The following is a 12,029-nucleotide window of genomic DNA, read 5'->3' as shown; positions in this document are numbered from 1 at the left end:
CTAGGTTGTGGGCTTGATCTCCAGCAGGGGGTTTGCAGAAGGCAACTAATCAATAATTCTCTCTCATCATTGATGTTTCTATCTCTCCCTCTCCTGTTCTCTCTCTGAAATCAATAAAAACATCTTTTTAAAAAATTAAAAAAAAATAAACTGGAGACATTACAACCCAAATGTAATGGGGGACCTTAAAAATAAAGCTGTAAAAGATAACTTTAGGAGAAATGGGAGAATTAAATAAAGACTGGATAATAGATGATACTATTGAATTAATGTTAAATTCCCTAAATCTCATGTAGAATAAATATTTATTATGGATTATTTAGAGTTGAAATGCCATGATATTTGCAATTTACATAGAAAGAGAGGGAGAAGGAGAGGAAGAGGGAGGGGATCATGGTGACAAAGAAAGGAAGCAAAGCTGGCAAAATGTCTTGTTAAGGGGTTGTAGTTGTTTGGATTATAGTTGTTCAAGTCCTAACTCCTGATACCTATGAATGTGATCTTATTTGGAAAATAAGATCTTTGAAGCTGTAATTAAATATCTCAAGACGTTATCATAGTGGATTTAGTGTAGGCACTAAATCCAATGATTGGTGTCTTTATAAAAAAAAAATTAGAGACAATAGGGGTGCAAGGAATCACGGTAAAGAAAGAGGTAAGATATTGGAGTTACCTCAAGCTAAGGATCACCAGGAACCACCAAAAGCTGAAAGTGACAAACAAAGATCCTTCTGTAGAGAGTGCTTGGCCCTGTGAACACCTTGATTTCAGATTTATATCCTCCAGAATTGTGAGAAGATAAGCTTCTGTTGTTTTAAGTCACCAAGTTTGTGGTAACCACAGTGAAACAGGAATTTTAGGGGAACATAGGCAGGTTTAGGGAATTTTTAGAATTGGGGTCCATGGGAAAAAACATAGGGCTATAGACGGGGAGAAGATACATCTCCATAACACAAGGAAGCCAGGTGCAGTTGCATTTACATAAGACAAGGAAGCAGCAGCAAGTATATTTCCATAAGACAAGGGAATGGAAGTAGCCAAAAAGGTCTATGTTTACAAAATAAAGAAGAAGGAAGAATGCCCAGAAGGAATAGGAGGACAATGAGCGAGGGGGGCCTCAGGAGTCACTATAGTCACCAATTCAAAAGGGAATATTGACCAATCAGAGGGGATGTCAGAACACAGGAACTGCCTTTATAATAAACCATGGAAACAGGAAGTCAGTGGGACCCTTTCCCCCTCCCCACATGGGAGTCCATTCTGTGGGACTCTTTCCCTCTCCCCACATGGAAGTCTGTACTTGTTCTTCAGTGAATCTCCACCTTTGTTATACTACCCTCTGTCCGTGGATCCATTCTTCGACTCCAGTGGACAAAGAATCCGGGTTCCAGTCCAAAAATTCTGTATCAGCAGGAAACTAATACAATGGTATATCAAGTTTCCACCACAGTTTTTTTTTTAGGTTTTCTGTAGGTTTAAATTTTTTCAAAAGAATTGAGAAAAAAAAACATTATGACAGGTCATGAGAGACTGCACAAGAACAAAACAGTATTCTTTTTAGTACCTTCAATGGCTCTCCTTTTCTGTGTTTTAAACCATAGCTCCATATCTTTGCTTTGCACTGGCCACCAAAAATTATACAGCCAGTCCGGTGTTGAATGAACTGTTGAAGCAGGAATTTGGGGTAACATAGGCAAGCTTAGGGATTTTTTAGAATTGGGGTCCATGGAAAAACTCAGGGTTGCAGACTGGGAGAAGGTAATTTCCATAAACACAAGGAAGCCAGATGCACTTACATCTACATAAGACAAGGGAGCAGCAACAGTTGCATTTACATAAGACAAGGGAACTGGAAGTAGCCAAGAAAGTCTATATTTACAAAATAAAGAGAAGGAAGCCTTTCATTCAGATGGAAAAGAAGAAAGCCCAGAGGAATGGAAGGACTATGAGGAAGGAGGGACTTAGAAATCACTATAGTAACCAACTAGGGGAATATTGACCAATCATAGGGGATATCAGGACATAGGAACTGCAGCCTTTATAAACTATAGGGAAAAGGAACTCAGTGGGACTCTTCCCCCTCCCTACATGGGAGTCAGTTCTGTGGGACTCTTTCCCTCTCCCCATGTAGGAGTCTGTACTTGTTCTTCTATAAATTTCCACCTTTGCTATACCATTTTCTGTCCATGGATTCATTCTTCAATTCCAGCGGACAAAGGATCCGGGTTCCAGTCCAAAATTTCAGTATCACTGTGGTGTTGGGATAGATCTTACTTCTCCTCTCTGTGCTCAGTATTGGCTAGTACAAATCGAAATATGTGAGGGCAAAGAAACCCAATAAGTGAAGGGCCAAGGACTTCGGTGCATGGAAACTGGGCATGGCCTGATAAGGAACCTTGATGGCCTTGAAAGTTTAGAAGCAAATAAGATAACCTCTTGTGTTGTTTGCTTTGTTTCCTGCTTGTCTTCTCAATCATATTTTAAGAATTTAACGTCCCAAGACTTTGCCTTGCATTTCGTTGAATCCCTTATACTTTGTAGCATCATGCTGCAACCGTGTAACTAGGCAATCATTGGGTCTGGGCTACCTGTCACTACTTGAGCCAATTAAGCAGAGACAGGGTTGAATTATATATGAGCATTTATTCCAATAATGCCAACAGTATGGGAGAGAGCAGCAGGTCATCCTCAAAAATCTGCTCTGCCCCACACCATAAACCAGCTGCTTATATAAGGTAGAAGGACACAGATTACACAGAGAAGTAGGCAAAAGGGATAAGAATGGGTATGCAAAATGGGCAGTTTAAAGGTAATGCGAGCTGGGGGTTTGCAAAGTCCTGCAGGTATGCAAAGGGATGGGGTTTTCAAAGGGCTGATGCCTCTGGTTTCTGTAACAAGGTTGTTAATCTTTCCATGATAATAGGCAGCTCCTGGCTGTGGAGGATAGGCCAAATTTCCAGGTGAGCGCCCACATCCCTTGTGCAACTCCCAGTCAGGTTAGAATGTGCTTTCTTTAATCAGAACAAAGCAATCATGGTGTTAACGTAAGAAACATACAAACCTGTAAAGAATTTTTGTGAGTTTATTTGAACCAAACTGTTGACAATTGCCAGGAAGCAGAATCTCGATGTATTGAAATAATGCTCTGAAGAATGGCAGTTTTTCACCTTGTTTTATACATTACTAGAGGCCCGATGCATGAAATTCATGCAAGAGTAGGCCTTCCTTCCCCTGGCTGCCAGCACTGGCTTCCCTCTGGCACCCAAGATCCGGCTTCATCAGGAAGGATGTCTGGTCTAATTAGCATATTACACTTTTATTATTATAGATAATCAAAGGAGAAGACATAAGTAGGTTACATGAGAAAGCAAAGCAGGGAAACCTCTGAGATTGGATATGAAGTAAAATGACAGACACATACTTCTTTTACTTAGGTGGGTACAGGATAGTTAACAGTCAACAATTAACATAATAGCAATAACAATGAAGGAATTGGATAGTTAACAATCAACAATTAACATGATAACAATAACAGTGAAGGAATTTATGGTATCTGTTCTGGCGCCCAGGGCATTTGGTTGTGCCTTGAGGGGTCCAGAAAAAAAGGGAAGTTACAAGTAACCTTGACATTTCTATGATATATTATCATAGATGCAAAAAGACAATAGGCTCAGTTAAGGTAAAGATTGACCTTTATCAGGGAAGATACTAGCATAGGACATGACTACCCACCATAACTGCTTTTAGCTAAAGTTTTATTTTTTACTTATTTATTTATATATTTATTTTTTAATCCTCACTCGAGGATATTTTTTCCATTGATTTTTAGAGAGTGGGAGAGGGAGAGACAGAGAGAAACACCAATGTGAGACACATTGATTGGTTGCCTTCTGGATGCCCCTGACGAGCAATAACAATGAAGGAATTTGTGGTATCCATCCTGGCACTCAGGGCATTTGGTTGTGCCCTGAGGGGTCCAGAAAAAGGGAAGTTGAAAATTACCCTGACATTTCAATGATATGTTATTGTGGATGTAAAAGACAATATGCTCAGTTAAGGTAAAGATTGACCTTTATCAGGGAAGATACTAGCATAGGACATGACTACCCACCATAACTGCTTTTAGCTAAAGTTTTATTTTTTACTTATTTATTTATATATTTATTTTTTAATCCTCACTCGAGGATATTTTTTCCATTTTTTATTAGAGAGTGGGAGAGGGAGAGACAGAGAGAAACACCAATGTGAGACACATTGATTGGTTGCCTTCTGGATGCCCCTGACGAGGGCCAGGAGCCTGCAACTGAGGTACATGCCCTTGATCGAATTGAATCCAGGACCCTTCAGTCCACAAGCCTATGCTCTATCCACTGAGACAAACCTGCTAGTGCTAGTTAAGGTTTTAATTTCAGACCATTATTTGTGATTACTTTAGGTCTTTGAGTTTGCAAGGCAATCTTCCCTAAGCTTGTCAGGTTAGCAAGTGGCCCCTTTTTCATCCACAATGGTTAACAGAGCATGATTAATATTTCTTATAATTATAATTGCTCCCCAATATTCTATTTCTGCCCTTAACTATGATAGGCATAGAGTTAATTAAGTCTTCAATAATTACTTGAATTGGGATTTGTGATGGGCTAGAGGGAGTATAGGGAATGTGAGAGATAGCAGAAGAAATTTGAGAATCATTAGCCTAGTTCTTCTTAGGTTGTTAAAATGAAACAAAAGCATATCTCTGAAAAATATATCGTGGATTGCGGATCAGGAAACTTTTTTCTGTAAAGGAACAGATAGTAAATATTTTTGGCTTTGTGGGCCATACATGTCTTAGCATGAAAGCACACATACACAATATATAAATGAATGGGTATAGTTGAGTTTCAATAAACTTATTTTTAAAAACAGACAATAGGCTGGATTTGGTACACAGTTTGTTGACTGCTGTTATAGATGGATAGAAATATACTATGTAGGAGTGTCAGCTCTGCTGTTAGATGTATCTGAATTAGAATCCTGCCTCTTACTTACTAGTTCTGGGTCCATGGATAATTTTCTTAACTACTCTAAGCCTCAATATACTCTTCTCCATAATAGGGATAATAATAAAAGATCCCTAAGAGAGTTGTGACAATTAAAATAGAAAATGCACATAAATCAAAGAGCATAATGCCTGGCATGGAGTAAGTGTCCAATAAATGGTAGTTGCTGCTATCATCATCATCATCAAAAACTTGTGAGAGGGAAGAAGAATGAGCTTCAGTGTTGTTTTAATGCTACCTATTTTTAAAAATACCCCAATTACATTTTTAGTGTAATGGAATTGAGCCACCAACTACAACTTAGGAAAGACAATAACAGCCTTCCTTCCGGGAAGGGTCTACAATGACTCTTTCCCCTCAAAGTACTGATGAAAACCAAATAGGCCACACACAAAAAATACTGGATACCATTAAAAAACAGTTTTGACAATAAAACAGAAAATATTATCTTGTTCAAATTTATTTTGTGTCTATACCTGGAATTCTGGGTAACTTTGTCATGATTGTCCTTCACTAAAAACAAAGTAGAGCGAGAGAAGGTTTAGAAAGGGCATGCTGGAGAGATTAATGGCCTAGATCCGTGGTCGGCAAACTGTGGCTCGTGAGCCACATGTGGCTCTTTGGCCCCTTGAGTGTGGCTCTTCCACAAAATACCATGTGCGGGAGCGCATACAGTGCGATTGAAACTTCGTGGCCCATGCGCAGAAGTCGGTTTTCGGCCTGGGCGAGTCTATTTTGAAGAAGTACTGTTGATATTTGACTCTGTTGACTAATGAGTTTGCCGACCACTGGCCTAGATGGGTGAACACATGAAGAATCACAAAAAGATTAGGACTTTTCAGCCTGGCACACCAATCTGGAAGGGCATGTAGTATAGTGGTCCAGAACATGGTATTTTCTATCAAATAGACCTAGGTATGAATCCTGGCTCCCTGACTTATTAGCTTGCTACCTTGGACAAATGAACTCTAAGAGTTTACTTGTTTTCACCTGGGAAATGGAAATACTAATAGTTTCTTCCTCAGGGAGCTATTGTCAGGATTATGCATGTGATCCTTGTCCTTGGGATATAGTAACTACCCAGTGACTGTTACTATGACTTGGAACCTTTAAAATCATATATGAAGTTATCTGCATAAACACATACTCTTTCATATCCTGGAACAATTGAATGGGGAGGGCAATAACCTTTAAATTATGGGTAGGTGAAGCTAAGTAAGGGAAAATCTGATTTAAATGACAGGTAGTAAATTTATAGTCTTCATTGTCCCCATGAGTTGTCACAGACTAAAAACAGATTTAATAAAGGATGGGTACATGATAGACTCATCATGCCTAATTAAGTGAACATGATATTTGATAGTTGTTGTTTCTCTTATGGTTAATGTAAAAGAGAACAGAGCTCTCTTCCCACAAATGTTCCTTGGAGTCAGATTTTGGACTGAAAATTCCCTGAGGTCGATACTGTGGGGGTAGTTCTCAAATTTAACTGGCTTATTGCTATCTGAATTAATCAAAATCTTATTTTAATCTTGATTTTCTCAAAGAACCATCACAAACCGTCAAAGTTCTTGTTGTCTCCTGGCACTGAGCAAACACTGTAAACATTGAACTATTGTTAAAAAAAGAGTCAATAGCTTTGAATGAAGAGCTACAGAAATATGAAGTCTTTGTGATAGCCAGAAACCTTTGTTAGAATTCTGACTCAACAAGCAACAGCCTGCCCAATAAGATAATGAAGACACAGTGTCTTTTGTGATGTATCAAGGAATTTTCTCCAACTCATTACAAACACAAATAAAATTTCAAAGTACCAGAAGGCATTGATTTGTTATGTGCTTCCTTTATAGACTGCTGTACAGAACAAGTATTTCAATAAGTGGCTATGTGAATACCAGTAACTAGAGTGGCCTCTTTGTATTGAGTGGCTATAGGAGATGCAATTGGGTCAGTTTGGTGGGTCAGGAGCAGGAGGAATTAGGGTTTCCCTCTTCTATCAGAGATCAAATGGCTCTGGCATTAGAAAGATACTGGTTTCAAATCCTAGTCCTGCCACTTACTAGCTACATAACTTTAGGGCTGATAAGTTAACTGCTCTTAACCTTCATTTCATCTTCTTTTATTGAACTTACTAGTGGCCTGGTGCACGAAATTTGTGCACGGGGAGGGGGGGGAGGGGGCGAGGGCTGGTCCCTCAACCCAGCCTGCACCTTCTTCAATCAGGGACCCCTTGGGGGATGTCCGACTGCCAGTTTAGGCCTAATCTCTAAACTGGCAGTCGGACATCTCTCTTGCAATCTGGGACCACTGGCTCTTAACCGCTCATCTGCCTGCCGGCCTGATCTCCCTAACTGCTCTCCCCTGCTGGCCTGATTGCCCCTAACCGCCTCTGCCTCGGCCCCACCACCATGGCTTTGTCTGAAAGGAAGTCCAGAAAGTTGTCCGGAAGTTGTTCGGTCTAATTAGCATATTACCCTTTTATTAGTATACATTGATTGCAGAGAGGGAGGGAGATAGAAACATTAATGATGAGAGAGAATTATTGATTGGCTGCCTCCTGCACGCCCCACACCCAGGCATGTGCCCTGACCAGGAACTGAATTCTGGGCCCTTCAGTCCTCGGTGGAGGCTCTATCCACTGAACAACACCGGCCAGGGCTATGCTTTCCCTTTCTGCTGGGATGTGTTCTGTCTGCTGGAGCTGAAACACTGAAGCTGTCTCACTGGGGCAGAGTGGGGTGCACTGAGTTAGAGCAGGTGGAGCCCCTGAAAGCTGAAGAGGGGCTTCATTTAACAGCCACACTGTTTCATGGTTGTGCTGCGTCGCAGTTGACCGACCACACTGTTGGGCTGTGCCAGAGTCAACGGGAGTTTACACACTGAACTGTCTGCACTGATAGCTTCCTCCTCACCACACCCCCACGCTGGGGGTTCCTCTTAGGGTTGAAGTGACACAAATCACCCTTGGTTGGTAGCCCAATTGGCCACCTTGGAAATTGATGTGGGGAATCCTGATTTTACATGAACGCTCCAATTTCTTAAGTTAACAATTAATGCAAACTTCAGATGTTTGGGCCAAACCAGAGAGGTGGTCAGGCCTGGTGTCCAGGCCACTGGGTGGCACTGAGCTCAACCCAGCTGTAAAGGGACCCTAGGCAACTGGGCAGGTGAAGGGGTTGGGGGCGCGTTTGGGTAATTCCAACCCCAGCTGGTTTTTTGTTTGTTTTTTTTCCACTGATCACAATCTACACTAATAAAAGACAAAGATGCTAATTGACTGTACCTTTGCTATGCCCAAGCCACGCCCACCAGCCATTCAAAGCGACTATATGCAAATTTACCCACCTTGGGTCAGAGTCAGAGGGAGTAAGAAAAGCTACAGTGGGAAACACCACATTCAGAAATGTTGCACGTGATTTCATTATCCAGATAAGATGGCAAAAGCAGAAAGGCCTTCCCCACATGTGCCATGTTAGGGTGATGTGGCACCCAAAAGCAGAGCTTTCACTTATTTATTTTTATTGAATTTGGCTTCTGAACAAGAGTAATGTTAAATACTTCTATGCATTTAGATAACTTACCTGCTGAAATAAGGAAACTTTCTTTGCAAGAACAGATGGAAACTCTTGCTCACACATTGAATGATGATAATACGTACGCCACAGATCTGCATCTTCAAAGCAGAGGGTCTGGTAAAGACCAGGAAGAGCAATCTGAAAAATAAGAATAACCACAGAGTGAGCTACAAGTGAACATAAGTACATATATATGTGAATTACTTAAAAAAGAAATGGAAAGTAATTATTGATGGATATTTATTACCTGTTTTCTACTTTATGTCAGTTTATCTAATCATTTCTAGGTCAGAAATAGTATGGTAGACTTATGCAACCCATAATTAAATTACAGAAAATATTTCCAAAAGAGTACTAAATCAATACTTGTAAGTTAATAAAATCTTTATTTTTTCAGTAAAAACATTTGTACCTATCCATCTCCACTTTGTGGAGAAAAGAATGCTTTAATTTAAAAAAAGTGCAGCCCTCACCAGTTTGGCTCAGTGGATAGAGCATCAGCCTGTGGACCGAAGGGTCCAGGGTTCGATTCCAGTCAAGGGCACTTACCTTGGTTACATGCTCCTCCCTGGTCCAGGCCCTGGTCAGGGTGCACACAGGAGGCAACCAATCAATGTGTTTCTCTCACATTGATGTTTCTCTCTGTAGTTCCCTCTCTCTTCCACTCTCTCTAAAATTCAATGGAAAAATATCCACAGGTGAGGATCAAATATAAATAAATAAATAAATAAATAAATATACACACACACACACACACACACACACACACACACACACTAGTGGCCCGATGCATGAAATTCGTGCACAGGGGGAGGGATTCCCTCAGCCCAGCCTGCACCCTCTCCAATTGGGGATCCCTTGGGGGATGTCCAACTGCCGGTTTAGGCCCGATCCCTCTTGCAATCTGGGACCGCTGGCTCCTAACCGCTCAGTTGCCTGCCAGCCTGATCTCCCTAACTGCTCTCTCCTGCCAGCCTGATCATCCTAACTGCTCTCCCCTGCCGGCCTGGTTGCCCTTAACTGCCTCTGCCTTGGCCCCACTACCATGGCTTTGTCCAAAAGGACATCTGGAAAGTCATCTGGAAGTTGTTCGATCTAATTCGCATATTACCCTTTTATTAGTATAGATTGATTTCAGAGAGAGAGGGAAATAGAAACATCAATGATGAGAGAGAATCATTGATTGGCTGCCTCCTGCACGCCCCACACTGGGGATCAAGCCCACAACCCAGGCATGTGCCCTGCCTGGGAATTGAACTCTGGGCCCTTCAGTTCTCAGGCAGAGCCTCTATCCACTGAGCAATACCGGCCAGGGCTACACTTTCCCTTTCTGCTGGGACGTGTTCTGTCTGCTGGAGCTGAAACATTGAGGCTGTCTCACTGGGGCAGAGTGGGGTGCACTGGGCAGCTCAGGGCAGAGTGGGGTGCACTGGGTTGGAGCAGGTGGAGCCCCCTGAAAGCTGGAGAGGGGCCTCGTTTAACACCCGCACTGTTTCATGGCTGTGCTGCCTTGCAGTTGAGTGGCCACACTGTTGGGCTGTGCCACAGTCAGCAGGAGTTTACACAACTGAACTGTCTGCACGGATATCTTCCTCCTCACCACACCCCCAAGCTAGGGGTTCCTCTTAGGGTTGAAGTGACACTGACCATCCTTGGTTGGTAGCCCAATCGGCCACCTTGGAAAGAGAGGTGGGGAATCCTGATTTTACATGAACGCTCCAATTTCTTAAGTTGGCAACTAATGCGAACTTCAGATGTTTGGGCCAAACCAGAGAAGAGGTCAGGCCTGGTGTCCAGGCCACTGGGCAGCACTGGGCTCATCCCAGCTGTAAAGGGACCCTAGGCGTCTGGGCAGGTGAAGGGGTTTGGGGTGTGCTTGGGTAATTCTGACATCACCACACTTGTTTGTTTGTTTTTTCCACTGATCACAATTTATTATAATCTGTTGGCAGCATAGATAGATATTAGTTACCAGAACTATGTCTTCCTAGAAGTGGACAGTATGTAGCCATTCTAAGGGGAACTGTGTGCACTTAATCATCAGCATGATCTTCCAGTTTTGTTTGTTTGTTTTTTTGTTAATGAAAATAAGCTTTATTACATCAACTAATAAATATATACAAAGATGCAAACAGTATTAGTCACTTTCTTCCAGATGTTTGGATCCACTGATGGGAAAGGCAGAACTGAAATCTACATACATCCTTAGGGGAAATTTCAGGGGTCCTTGTGGGGCAGGTTTGATAAGTTGCTCTTTCTTCTGTATTTATAACTAGTGCATTTTAAAGATTGACTTCAAAGTACTAATAGTCATGCAAATGCTTAAGCAAAAAAAAAAAAAGTTACACTGAGCAGAATTTATAGTGTGTGGCGAACACGCTGGCTACTAAAGCGCTGCCGCAGGACTCGCTGAAACAAACCCTCAGAGTTGGATCAGCTCAGAAGAGAAACATAAAGAACCATGTGAGTAACAGAAATGTATCCAGAAGAGAAACACCGGTATCTGGGAGGCCAACTATGGTTTGCTGTGATAGGTAACTGACGTGCATGATGTAAATCAATGCTTTAAAAAAACACACAAAACACCCTGGGTAAAAAAAAAAAAAAGTTTCATTGAGCAGAATTTATACTGGCTACTAAAGTGCTGCCTCAGGACTTGCTGAAACAAACCCTCAGAGTTGGATCAGCTCAGAAGAGAAACATAAAGAACCATGTGAATAACAGAAATGTATCCAGAAGAGAAACTCGGGTATCTGGGAGGCCAACTACAGTTTGCTGTGATAGGTAACTGACGTGCATCATGTAAATCAATGTTTTTTTTAAAAAAACACACACACAAAATGCCCTGGGTAGTTCCTAACTAATATGTAAACCTAATAACTGCAAAAATCTCTTCTCCATCTCAGCGACGGGAGGTTTGGAGCCTGACGAACCATGGGAGGGGCACTTTGAGGAGAAACCAAGCTGTTACCATTTTGAAACCAAGTTTCATCTGAAGGGAGAGGGGGGGGGGCATGAGTTGTCACTTCTTAGAAGAAGATGGAAAGCCTTTCGTGCTTACTCAGAGGCTAGGGACTGGGGTTCTGCTCCGTCTCGGCCAAGCACTCCCCAACCAACCCTCTCATGTGGATGATGCCTCGTTTCAGTCTCTCCATCGTGCTCTTGCTGGGTGGGATCTTCAAAGTACGTGGGTGGGATCTCCTTCCCCAGCTCTTTGATGATGGCCAGAAGCTCAGCATATTTGCTCTTGGGCACCTGGATGTTCCCTGTTCCCTGCATGCAGCCTAGAGATGGTGGTCCATAGTCACTGAGCAGCTAGCAGTACTGGGAGGATGTTGCCATGCTGGTGGAAGGCGGGTGGATGCTCTCAGCAGTGTTGAGGGAGGCGGCAGACATGTGTGAGGTCAAGTTCGGC

General features: G+C 42.2%; 2 pseudogenes; both read right to left on the bottom strand.

Annotated features, from left to right (window-relative positions):
• Positions 1 to 9,935: 9,935 nt before the first annotated feature.
• The window catches only part of LOC102261879, a 2,772-nt pseudogene continuing 678 nt past the window's right edge, over positions 9,936 to 12,029 (bottom strand).
• On the bottom strand, positions 11,683 to 12,028 carry LOC102262173 (annotated as a pseudogene).

This window comes from Myotis brandtii, unplaced genomic scaffold, assembly GCF_000412655.1.
Source record: "Myotis brandtii unplaced genomic scaffold, ASM41265v1 scaffold973, whole genome shotgun sequence".
Lineage (NCBI taxonomy): Eukaryota > Metazoa > Chordata > Mammalia > Chiroptera > Vespertilionidae > Myotis > Myotis brandtii.
Note: the sequence above shows the minus strand (reverse complement) of the source record. Positions and strands in the feature narration are given on the sequence as shown.